The 12,435-nt window shown below is 38.9% G+C and overlaps 1 long non-coding RNA gene across 1 annotated transcript in view; it reads right to left on the reverse strand.

Annotated features, from left to right (window-relative positions):
• Positions 1-940: 940 nt before the first annotated feature.
• The window catches only part of LOC104988473, a 33,575-nt gene continuing 22,080 nt past the window's right edge, over positions 941-12,435 (reverse strand). Inside the window, exons 5-7 of the long non-coding RNA XR_825243.1 lie at positions 9,161-9,222; positions 6,754-6,819; positions 941-1,205 (exon numbers count right to left, since the gene is read on the reverse strand). This is a non-coding gene — a long non-coding RNA (uncharacterized LOC104988473). The remainder of the gene's footprint in view (positions 1,206-6,753; positions 6,820-9,160; positions 9,223-12,435) is intronic.

Genomic DNA, 12,435 nt, shown 5'->3' on the forward strand with positions numbered 1-12,435 from the left:
GTACTTGTCATTATTAATTTCACCAGATAATTGGGTTGTGCTGTATTTCTATTATATTCAAGTTATGTGGAAGGTCAAGATAAAATACTAAACCTAAACAATAGGCACTGATATGAATACCAAAATAGATCTTGAACTAAATGCCAAGCAAAGAAAGAAGAAGGGGAAAAGGAAAGATGTAGGATCAGAGTCAAACACTAGATTTATTTAAGAGTTTATAAGAATACAACGTTGAAAAGGAAAAACTTGAGGGAGGGGGTGATTTTACTGGAAATTAGTCTCACTTATTTATGGGAAAGCAATAATACTAAGTAAATATGCAGCAACTTCCAAGTTGATCAAAAGATACTTAGAAGATATTACTTAAAGTTACATGACTTGAATATCATTATTCCCTTTTGCCAGCGCTCACTATTTGATTGGAAATATCCTACTGGTTTTGGGGGGAAACAACGGGCAAGTGAAAATAGAAGAAAATTAATAGAACTCAGATCTTCCCAAGCAAAGAATAACTCCAAAAGAGTGGAGTTATAGTAACCTTCATTATGAAAGCACCAGATTCCAGAGCTTCTAGAAGATTCTGAGGAAAACTGGACATATTTGCAATGCATTATAAATGTATAATTACCATTTAAATGGAGGAGAGAAGGCTGGTGAGTGAAATGAAAAAAAGGCATTTTCTTATAGCCAACCAGAAGTTTGCATTTCGGGCAGTGATCATCTAATCTACAGAGTCAGGTTAACAAAGCTATTGTTGTCTGCCACTCACCCTCAGCCTTTTAACTGTGGGCTCTCTTCTACCAGTAGAAACAGAAAGTTAAATCTACCTCCATGATTTTCAGTCACAAATTTGCTTATGAGGCTCTGGCATGCTCGACAGGTAATTCAACAGCATATGTTTACCAAAAAAAAAAAAACAGAAGTGACATAAAGGCGTCTCTTTTTATTCTCGCTTTTTATTATTTGAGGGCCCAATTTATAAGAATAAGTGAAAGTTTGGAGTAAATTTCTATTGGTTGTACAGTTGCGATGATTAGGGTCATCTCATCTCACCTACAATCCAACGAAGACTTTCTTCAGTAACATTCCTGTTTGTGGATTTGGCCAGGCAGCAACTCGAATGTGGAAAATACTGCCTTATTCCAAAAAGGCATTGAACATCCTTTTCAAAGGAGTTTAAAATTTGTCATGTAGATTTCAAAACTCTGGAAAAGTATCAAAGGTGTTTTTATTGGACAGTTGAATAATTAAGTACAGAAGGCAAAAGATTTGTCAAGAATCACACAAATTAAGTGGAAAGACACCTATCACATGTATATTTCAGAAGTCTAATCTATTACTTTTGGATTACTGCTACATTTCTTATGAGATTAGCTACTTTTTAAGATGTGTTTCGGAGAAGGCAATGGCACCCCACTCCAGTACTCTTGCCTGGAAAATCCATGGACGGAGGAGCCTGGTAGGCTGCAGTCCATGGGGTCACTAAGAGTCAGACACGACTGAGCGACTTCACTTTCACTTTTCACTTTCATGCGTTGGAGAAGGAAATGGCAACCCACTCCAGTGTTCTTGCCTGGAGAATCCCAGGGACCGGGGAGCCTGGTGGGCTGCCATCTATGGGGTTGCACAGAGTCGGACACGACTGAAGCGACTTAGCAGCAGCAGCAGCAGCAAGGTGTGTTTGCCAAAACTTGTCTGAATTTATCAGGGTAGCATATATTGACTGGATTAATTTTTGCTTCTATCTCAGAAAACTCAGTATTTAGAAGTAAGAATATAAAAACAAAAGATGAAACATTAATAAATCATGAAATGAAAGCCTGTGTATACAATATTAACCATGTAACAAAATTGATGGGATTATTAGTTACATAATGGCTACCCTATTTGGGCTTTCCTTTTGTGTCTTCTTTTGTCTATTTTATTTGGAATCTTTGAAAATATTTGTTACAAAGTCAATGTAATGAGATAGGCAATCGTCTTTTTCATCATCTAAACCAGAAATCCATGAACTGTGGCTGACAAACCAAACCTGGCCTTCTTGTGTTTTTGCAAATAAAATGTTATTGGAACACAGTTACATACATTCAATTATATATTGTCTATGGCTGATTTAGCAGAATGATAGCGAAGTTGAGTAGACCAGAAAACACCCAAAGCCTAAAGTATTTGCTATCTGGCCCTTTATGGAAAAAGTTTGTTAATTCCTAAATTGTCCCATCTCTTAGTGTTCTAGACGACATTTTAATCCCTGGGGACAAACCTACACCCCCACTCTCTGTCCCATTAGATCTGCTTTTATTTCTACTTCTTCAAGACAACCATTTTTCAATTGCCTTCTTTTCCTAGTAAATCTACCATCTTCTGCTTACATATTTTTCCCTTCTCGGTATCACAATTAATTCTATTCCAAAATTTATTTAAATATAGTCACATATGGCCCAATCTCTGCATAAGGTCAATCAAAATAATAATAATGGAAAGATATCATTGAAAGAAATGTTAATATTCCTTTGGGTTGTAAAGAAAATGTAAAAGTTGAAATGGAGGAGTGTGCTTTTAAAGAGTAATATAAGTCTTGAGAGTCCCTTGGACAGCAAAGAAGTCAAACTAGTCAATCCTAAAGGAAATCAACCCTGAATATTTCATTGGAAGGACTGATGCTGAAGCTCCAATACTTTGGCCACCTGATGTGAAAAGCTGACTCATTGAAAAAGATCATGATACTGGGAAAGGTTGAAGGCAAAAGGGAAAGGAGGCCACAGAGGATGAGATGGTTAGAGAGCATCACTGGCTCAATGGACACGAATTTGAGCAAACTCCAGAAGATAGTGGAGGACAGAGGAGCCTGGCATGCTGCAGTCCATGGGGTTGCAAAGAGTCGGACATGACTTAGTGACTGAACAACAAGAAGAACATTTCAAATCCTATCTTCCCAGCATTGCTAATCTCAATATCCCCCCAAATCAATGACAGCTGCTGTGGTAGATGCCTGGACCTCCCTTTCCAGAACAGGGTACTCATTCCTCCAGTGGCCAGGCTCTCTTTGGTAATTGCCCTCAGTCAAAGGGAGCTGCCCCGCTCAAAGTTAAGTCTCCTTTTGAAGAGCATTCCACATTTAATGACAGCTGATACAGAGGTTTGGGCCCCTTTGTCTCAATTAGAGAGGCCTACCAGGTTCCAGAACTCTCTGTAAAATTGACTGAGGTCTCTATTGTGATTCTGAGACTATTTCCCCCCTGCCCAAGTCTCCTTCTCTCTCTCCCGCACATGAGTTATTCCTAACAGCATTCTCCAATAAATTCTTATAGGAAAAACTCTGCCTTGGAGCCTATATCCCAATTTAAGATAGCTCCCTCTTCTAATACTCTTTCTCTCATTCCATTCTCATCACTCAAAGGCTTCCCTGAATCTCAGTCTTTCTAGTTCTTTATTCCTCTCTGCTCAAAAGTCCTGTTTGCTCACAATCCTGGGTCAATTCTTTTCCTCTCAATAGAATTCATTACCTTTTCTTCAAATTTACTGGTTAGATATAAACAAGAATTGAAAAGTCATTATATAATTTGTGCTAGTATATTTTAATGCCTTATTTTAAGACTTCAAAATATTGCCTTATAAAAGATACTTTGGGGCTGGAATATCATGTCTATTTTTTAAATGTTTCAACTGTTTTATTTTTTAACATACTATCTAACCAAAAAGCATTAAAAATTGTAACTTTTATATTATGCATTTGAAAGTATTTCTATGATGTTTATATGGTCAAATGCATAGTAAAAGTTCTTCTGAAACAAGATTTTCCCTCTGCAATAGCGATTTATTCAAAACAAACTGCTCTGCTACAAAAGTTGGACAGCAAGGTAGCATAAGAAGACCTAAATTTAAAAGATATACTAATATCATCAAATTTTTCTTTGGTTAAGTCTGCTCTGAAAGGAAGAAATGAAGGTTGGAGGAAAAAGAAAAGAGAGCAAGAAGAAAAAGAAGAGAAAAAGAGGAAGAGGAAGAAAGACAGGACAGGAAAGGACAACCAAGTTGAAACAAATCAAGAGGAAATAACTGTAAAATTATGAGTTACTTTATGTGCTGCAGCTGCTAAGTCGCTTCAGTTGTATCCGACTGCAACCCCATAGACAGCAGCCCACCAGGCTCCCCCGTCCCTGGGATTCTCCAGGCAAGAACACTGGAGTGGGTTGCCATTTCCTTCTCCAATGCAGGAAGGTGAAAAGTGAAAGTGAAGATGCTCAGTTGTATCCGACTTGGAGACCGCATGGACTGCAGCCTACCAGGCTCCTCCATCCATGGGATTTTCCAGGCAAGAGTGCTGAAGTGGGGTGCCATTGCCTTCTCCTACTTTATGTGCAGAACCTCTGAAGTTCGGGAAAGATTATCTTTTCCAGATACCAAATATTTAACTTTTTGAAATTTCCAGCATTGGTGCAAGTTAGAATAAACAACTCATCTTTATTACGCTTGAACTTAAAATTAAGAAAAAAATGGAAACAAAAAGACTTATGTGAGGTGGGAAGAAGCTTAACACCATCTCCAGATATTAAAATAATTTACATATCCTCCATAATTAATTACGGAGAAGGCAATGGCATCCCACTCCAGTACTCTTGCCTGGCAAATCCCATGGACCGAGGAGCCTGGTGGGCTGCAGTCCATTGGGTCGCTAAGAGTCGGACACGACTGAGCGACTTCACTTTCACTTTTCACTTTCATGCGTTGGAGAAGGAAATGGCAACCCACTCCAGTGTTCTTGCCTGGAGAATTCCAGGGACAGCAGAGCCTGGTGGGCTGCCGTCTATGGGGTTGCACAGAGTCGGACACAACTGAAGCGACTTAGCAGCATAATTAATTAAGGTGTTAGGGAATGAATAGCCAGACAAACCAATGGCAGTCAATAGATATACAAAACTATACTCAAATATGTATGGAAATTTAATTTATGAAAAAGATTCCATCTCATCACTGATGTAAAGATGGACTTTTAAAATAAATTGTGTTGGACAGCCATTTGGAAAAAGACAAAACTTGAACTGAATCTCACAGCATATATTATGCCTAATTCCAAATGGATCATAGAGCTAAATGTTAAAAACTGAAACTATTTCAGATTATTTTCACAGGATAAATTCCCAAAAGTGACATTATTGGGATTTAAAGAGTAAAAAAGATTAAGGTTCTTAATTCATATTAGCAAACTGATTTTTAGAACTCTTCTACTAATTTATATCCCTAAATGTAGTATATGTCAGTTCCCATTCTTATTCAAGCCTGGACAAGAACCGTGTCCTATTTTTTAAAACATTTAATAAAATATGTGTGTGTAGAGCATAAGCTTTAGGAGCCCTCAGTTGCCCTGGGCCTTTCATGACCCTGGGAATATGTGTTATCAAACATTTTTGTAAAATTAAGAAAAGGATGATATAAAAACAATTTTTAGGAAGGTCTCCAAATTCCATAAGTTTCAGACCCCACAACACCAAGATCAACTCCTGATCATTTTATTAAACTATATGCAATTGCTCGTTTAATATGTCACAAATGGACAAATCTAGAAATTTCAAATGATTCAACTAATACGTATCATTTTGGTGATTCATAAGGGGAAAAATCTCCATTAACTAATAACAGAATTACCAAGTCATAGAGTAACTCAAAAAAGGTTTTGACAGATATTGTCAGATTTCCTTTTTTAAAGTTTGTAGAGATACCCAGCCCCTCCAACAGCACACAGACACACACATGTCCCTCCCGGCAGTGGCACCAACCAGCACGGCGGCTCGTTCTCACCTGTGCACGAGACTCCTGGTTTACACCTGGCCTCCCAGCATACTTGTTAGTACTACCACTTTTACTTTCAAAATGGTTTGGATGACAGACGGTCATCCAGGTGTCATCGGTCTTTTAAACTCTAGTTTTTCTCCTGGAGACCATCCTGGCTTCTAGGGGGCCTGCAGGCTTCTGGGGGTTCCCTGCATTCTCTTTCCCCCCTTCCTTATTCACCTGCACTGACAATGGCAGAGTCACAGGATCAGGGAGCAGCACGCCTCTAGGTAAGGACTCCCTTTCCCTGCACGCGGATGCTGGGTGTAGGAGGTAGCAATAGGAGTATGCCTGTGTGTTCATCCTGTTCAAAGTCAAGCACCTGTGTGTGCACACAGCGTATATGCACACACACCACACAAAGCCACATCACTAACTGTTTAAATCCAAGTGACAGTCCCCAGCTGCTCACCATCCAGCATGCCAGCGATATGGGCAAGAGGGTCCTAGCAGTGGAGCAGGAGCTGAGCAGGGTGACCTTTATTTGCCTCCAAGGGCTGAGATTCCGTGACTCCCCTAGAAACAGTGAACATTTATTAAGGGCTTACTGAACATGAGGGAAATTCTAAAAATTTTGCCCATAAAAATCTCATTTTGTCTTCAGACAAAATGACTAATTTAGTCACGATTACTAGAGAGTATTAATGAATAAGCAAACTAAGACACAGACAGGCCAAGTTAGTGGTCTAGGATGACATACTTAGTAAATGGAGCTCAGATTTCAACTCAGGCAGCCTGACTTAGGAGCTGTTATAGCTCCATTTCCTGGTTCATGTTTCAGGCACTGAAAATCACTTTACATTTCACAGATTTTATTTCCATTTACTTTCTGCACCACTCTGATTACATTTCTGAAAAGCTTCATTATAGAAGGGAGGGAAGTCATGCAGAAAATTCATGCAATATAATTTGAAAGCTTACCATTGAAGAAACTTCCTTCTTCTCTATCTGGGCAATCCAGCTTTTCAGTTATCTATTCATTATATACTGCAAGAAGAGACAATCAATTTACCTTTTCAAAGTCTTCCTAGGCAAAGTCAATGATGACTCACCTAATTTTCAAAAAAAATGCTAAACATAAAATATTTATGAATATCATATGATTTCTATTCTGAGATTTTTTTATTGTTGTTTATTCACAACGTTGTGTCCAACTCTTTGTGACCCCGCAGACTATAGTCCACCAGGCTCTTCTGTCCATGGAATTCTCCAGGCAAGATTACTGGGGTGGGTTGCCATTTCCTCCTCCAGGGGATTTTACTGACCCAGGGATCAAACCCACATCTCCTGCATTGCAGGCGGATTATTTACTGCTGAGCCACCCAACTGCTATTTTAATAATTAAGGCTGAAATGACGTAAGGTATTATCAAATTGGGTGTGAGTCAAAGAGAAAAAGGCCAAATATCTGGTGGTGACCACAAGACGACTTGTCTCTGACGACAGCCTGTGGATGCACAATGAATTCCTTTTGAAGAGTCTTGTTTCCTTTACTCAACCTTTTAATACAGGCAGTCCCTTAAGCCTGAGAAGTTTCTTCTGGGTAAAAGTAAAGCTGCTTTGTGAATTTGATTACATTATATTCTTACAATGAATCTCCTGTAACTAACTGTTCTCAAAATGTGAATACATAACTGCTTCTACCTAAAATGAATAAATATCCAACCTTGTGCTCTTTGGTAAAAAAAATACCAACCTTTTATTTTGTATTGGAGTACTGCCAATTAACAATGTGATAGTTTTAGGTGCGCAGCAAAGCAACTCAGCCACACACATACAACCCTGCGCTCTTTTCAAAGCATTTCTCCTGGCCCAGTTGCTATGGAATTGAACGTGGATGGACACAAGTTGAAATGCCACATCGTTCTCTGCAGTCCTCTGGTTTGATTTCAATCCTAGGAAGCAGCACTTCAGCTCCTCTCCTTAAACAGCTTTATTTTTTTTTTAATTTATTTTTAACCGGAGGATAATTGCTTTACAAAGTTGTGTTGGTTTCTGCCATATATCAAGATGAATCAGCCGTAGGCATACATATATCCCCTCCCTCTTGAACCTCCTTCCCGCCTCCCACCCCCCATCCCACCCCTCCAGGTTGTCACAGAGCACCAGCTTTGAGCTGCCCGCATCATACAGTACATTTCCACTGGCTATCTGTTTTACATATGGTAATGTATATGTTTTAATGCTACTCTCTTAAATAGCTTTTCCAAATAGTTCATGATCCTGTTACCATCGAAACAATTTCTATGTAACAAGAGCTAGGGGTTAGCAATGGAGTCTATACATGCTTGACAGTTGATCCTTAAACCATACAAATTTTACCCTGCTTCTCATTCAGATATAGTATCATGTCCCAGAGGCCCAAAAGAGCACAATAACCTGGATATCCCCTGACATTATTTTTAATGGAAATTATAAAGGACCTTGCAGTACCCTTTCATCAGTCAATATTTTATGGTTCAGACATCCAGGTGAACAAGGGTACTATGGTTCTGACTTTAGTTGGGCTTCCAGGATCTAGGGGCTTCCCCGATAGCTCAGTTGGTAAAGAATCCACCTGCAAAGTGGGAGACCCTAGTTTGATTCCTGGGTCATGAAGATCCCCTGGAGAAAGGATAGGCTACCCACTCCAGAATTCTTGGGCTTCCCTTGTGGCTCAGCTGGTAAAGAATCTGCCTGCAATGCAGGAGACCTGGGTTCGATCCTTGGGTTGGGGAAGATCCCCTGGAGAAGGGAAAGGCTACTCACAGTATTCTGGCCTGGAGAATTCCATGGACAGTTGATGGGGTCGCAAAGACTCGGACATGACTGAGCGACTTTCACTTTCACTTTCCAGGGTCCAGGCATGGGTGCAAGCATGTGAGAACCTACCCAGAGCTGTCCCTGTTCAGTGGAAGGAAGCTAAGATTTGAGTTCTGGGTAAGGAGGAACCTTGTAAGTAGGGGAAGGCTTAAAGAATCAAGCTGAAAAAAAGTGGAGACAGGGTCAGTCGACTAAGCAAGGCAAATCGTTTTGGGAAAAGTCTTCAAGGATTTCTTAAAGCAAAGTTAATTTTTTGTTGAGTTCTTTTTGTGGAGTGGGAGTAGGGGGAACTGGGAAAGCTATTAATACCCAACTCTGACTGGAAATTTTAGTCTTCTCTATCAATATGATGGTTTTTACCCATTTTAGATTAGCTATTGAGGTTACAAGAATATGTTTTAGAAATGAGAACAGTATTTAATACTCGTACTTTAATTTTGATGCCTGGAATAAGTAAGGGGAAGAATTTCAATTGTGAGTTACTGAAAGAGTATGGGGCATCTCATCAAATAAATTAAAATACTTGCCAGGATCACCCCCATGAGGCATGTAAACTGTGTGTGGTCTTCCACCAATATAGACTTGAGTTCTGTTCAAAAGGATGATAAATTTGAAATTAGTGAGGCTTATTTTGAAAATAAATTTATCATTGGAGTTATTTTATTTCATTAGATTACATTTATGTAATGTTCTATTACCATTGCTTTATCACATATTAAATTCTCCTTATATTTATCCATCAGGAGACTTAAAGTGTTTGATTAAGGATATGGTAATAAAATTAAAATTAATGAAATGTCATTTAAAATTTCAGTAAGTTAGCAATAGAATTAACAACTGCTAATTTACTTCTCCACATCTCCTCTCAGTAGGATGTAAACCATGTGAAGGCAAGGATTTATCTTTTCTTGCTATAATTATGTCCCTAGTGACAACCACATTACATAAGGCATAATAAATACTCAGTAAATATTTACTGAAACAGATGAGAGTCAAGGAGGCATTGAGTACATGAACAGTTAAACATTTATGTTATCTGACATTTGGAACTTTAAAAAGTGCTTTAACTTAGAAGCATATCTGCTAGATAATAAGACCATTAGATCAGATGTAATAATCAATATTTTAATGCCCCATTACTCATTCATTTTTTAATTGAAAAATGGATGTTTCTGGAACCCAAGAAGAATCTTTGTATTATGAAGCACAATAAGTCCTTAACACAAATTTCCCTAACAGGATGCAGTTCTCATGGAATTAATAAGATTTCCAAAATTAAAAGATGCTTAGAAGAAAAGCTATGACAAATCTAGACAGTGTGTTAAAAAGCAGAGATAACTACACTGACAAAGGTCTGTGTAGTTAAAGCTGTTGTTTTTCCAGTAGTCATGTACGGATGTGAAAGTTAGACCATAAAGAAGACTGAGCACCGAAGAATGATGCTTTTGAAGTGTGGTGCTGGAGAAGACTCTTGAGAGTCCCTTGGACAGCAAGATCAAACCAGTCAATCCTAAAGGCAATCAACCCCGAATATGCATTGGAAGGATTGATGCTAAAACAGAAACTCCAATACCTTGGCCACCTGCTGCAAAGAGTCAACTCATTGGTAAAGACCCTGAGGCTGGGAAAGATTGAGGACAAGAGGAGAAGGGGAAGACAGAGGATGAGACGGTTGGATGGCATCACTGACTCAATGGACCTGAGTTTGCACAAGCTCCGGGAGATGGTGAACGACAGGAAAGCCTGGTGTGCTGCAGTCCATGGGGTCACAAAGAGTCAGACACGACTTAGTGACTGTAAAACAACAGATCTCTAAATGAAAACAAAAAAAGAAGAGATAGATAGCAGGTGAATAGCAGAGCAAAACCAGAATGAGGGCAGTTGTTGGCCCATATTTACAGGGGTTTCAAAGCTTTCCATTCAAACTGCAGAAGCTTCAGTGATGGATATTTGCTCGGGTCCCTATTCTCTTGTGGGAATAATCAGCCACTTCACTGATAAGCAACTATGCAAAAAAGTGATGACACTTATAAAAGACCAGGGCCCTAGGGGAAAATATAGGTATTTTTTTTAAAAAGCAACAAGTTTGTTACAGCCTCTTGCCACAAATGTAATGTACACTTTTTGGTTCTTCTTTCTGGGTATATTTTTGTAATGAGATGTAAAGAATAAGGAATTATCTTCTATCTTACTGTTTCTTTTTTCCTTATATGTTAATAAGAAGAGGATAAAAAGTCTCATAGCCAGAAAAATACAAAGTCCTGGACAAATTAGTGGTCTTAAGTAAGTGAACAGAACATTTGGCCAACACTTATTTTTTCATACAGGCACATTTTACTTACAGATGGGCCTATTAATAAGCCTCTGCCTTATCTATGGATCTTTCTATCTTGTCTATGGGTTCTTCTTGAAAAAGGCACACAAACTGAAGAAAGAAAATAATATTGTGTTGGCTTGAAGGAGAATGGAGAAAAGCTTCTCAAAGTGTATGGACTATGAAAATATTTTCCATACCGTTTGTGAACTCCTTTTGAAAAAGTTACTTGAAAATACACTCCAGCAAAAGAAAAAAATAATGAATTCTAAAAAAAAGGAAGATATGGGATTCAAAAAGTTCTTCTAACTCAGTAGAGCAGTGAAAAGAAACTAATTTTTGTAAATTATAACAGGAAGTCAGAGGACTTTTAAAAGAATATTTATAATAAGAAAATGAACATATTTTACCAAATACTAAATGAGTAAACCAGTCCATTCTGAAGGAGATCAGCCCTGGGATTTCTTTGGAAGGAATGATGCTAAAGCTGAAACTCCAGTACTTTGGCCACCTCATGCGAAGAGTTGACTCACTGGAAAAGACCCTGATGCTGGGAGGGATTGGGGGCAGGAGGAGAAGGGGACGACAGAGGATGAGATGGCTGGATGGCATCACTGACGCAATGGACATGAGTCTGGGTGAACTACGGGAGTTGGTGATGGACAGGGAGGCTTGGTGTGCTGCAATTCATGGGGTCGCAAAGAAGTCGGACACGACTGAGCGACTGAACTGAACTGAAGTGACTGAAATGAGTAATCACAGTGTTAGGAATAAAGATACATGTGTCCTGTGTCCTTTTTGTCAAGAAATAATAAAGGTAGCTAAAACTCCAGGAAATCCAAAAGCTGTATAAGAAAGTTACAATTCAAGCTGAAATGTATCAGGATTTTGAGAAATGGAGAGTAAAGAAAGAGACTATTTGGTTGGAACACTAGGTAATTCTTTGTTAAGCAATACAGGTTTGTGACATAGAATTACCTTTTGACTGAGTGACTTCACTTTCACTTTTCACTTTCATGCATTGGAGAAGGAAATGGCAACCCACTCCAGTGTTCTTTTTTTTTTTTTTCTTTTTTTAATTAAAAAAAAATTATACATGTGTTCCCCATCCTGAACCCTCTTCCCTCCTCCCTCCCCATACCATCCCTCTGGGTTGTCCCAGTGCACCAGCCCCAAGCATCCAGCATCTTGCATTGAACCTGGACTGGCATCTCGTTTCATACATGACATTTCACATGTTTCAATGCCATTCTCCCAAATCCTCCCACCCTCTTCCTCTCCCACAGAGTCCATAAGCCTGTTCTATACATCAGTGTCTCTTTTGCTGTCTCGTATACAGGGTTATCGTTACCATCTTTCTAAATTCCATATATATGCGTTAGTATACTGTATTGGTGTTTGTCCTTCTGGCTTACTTCACTCTGTATAATAGGCTCCAGTTTCATCCACCTCATTAGAACTGATTCAAATGTATTCTTTTTAATGGCT

The sequence above is a fragment of the Bison bison genome, unplaced genomic scaffold (assembly GCF_000754665.1).
Source record: "Bison bison bison isolate TAMUID 2011002044 unplaced genomic scaffold, Bison_UMD1.0 scf7180017864134, whole genome shotgun sequence".
Taxonomy (NCBI): domain Eukaryota; kingdom Metazoa; phylum Chordata; class Mammalia; order Artiodactyla; family Bovidae; genus Bison; species Bison bison.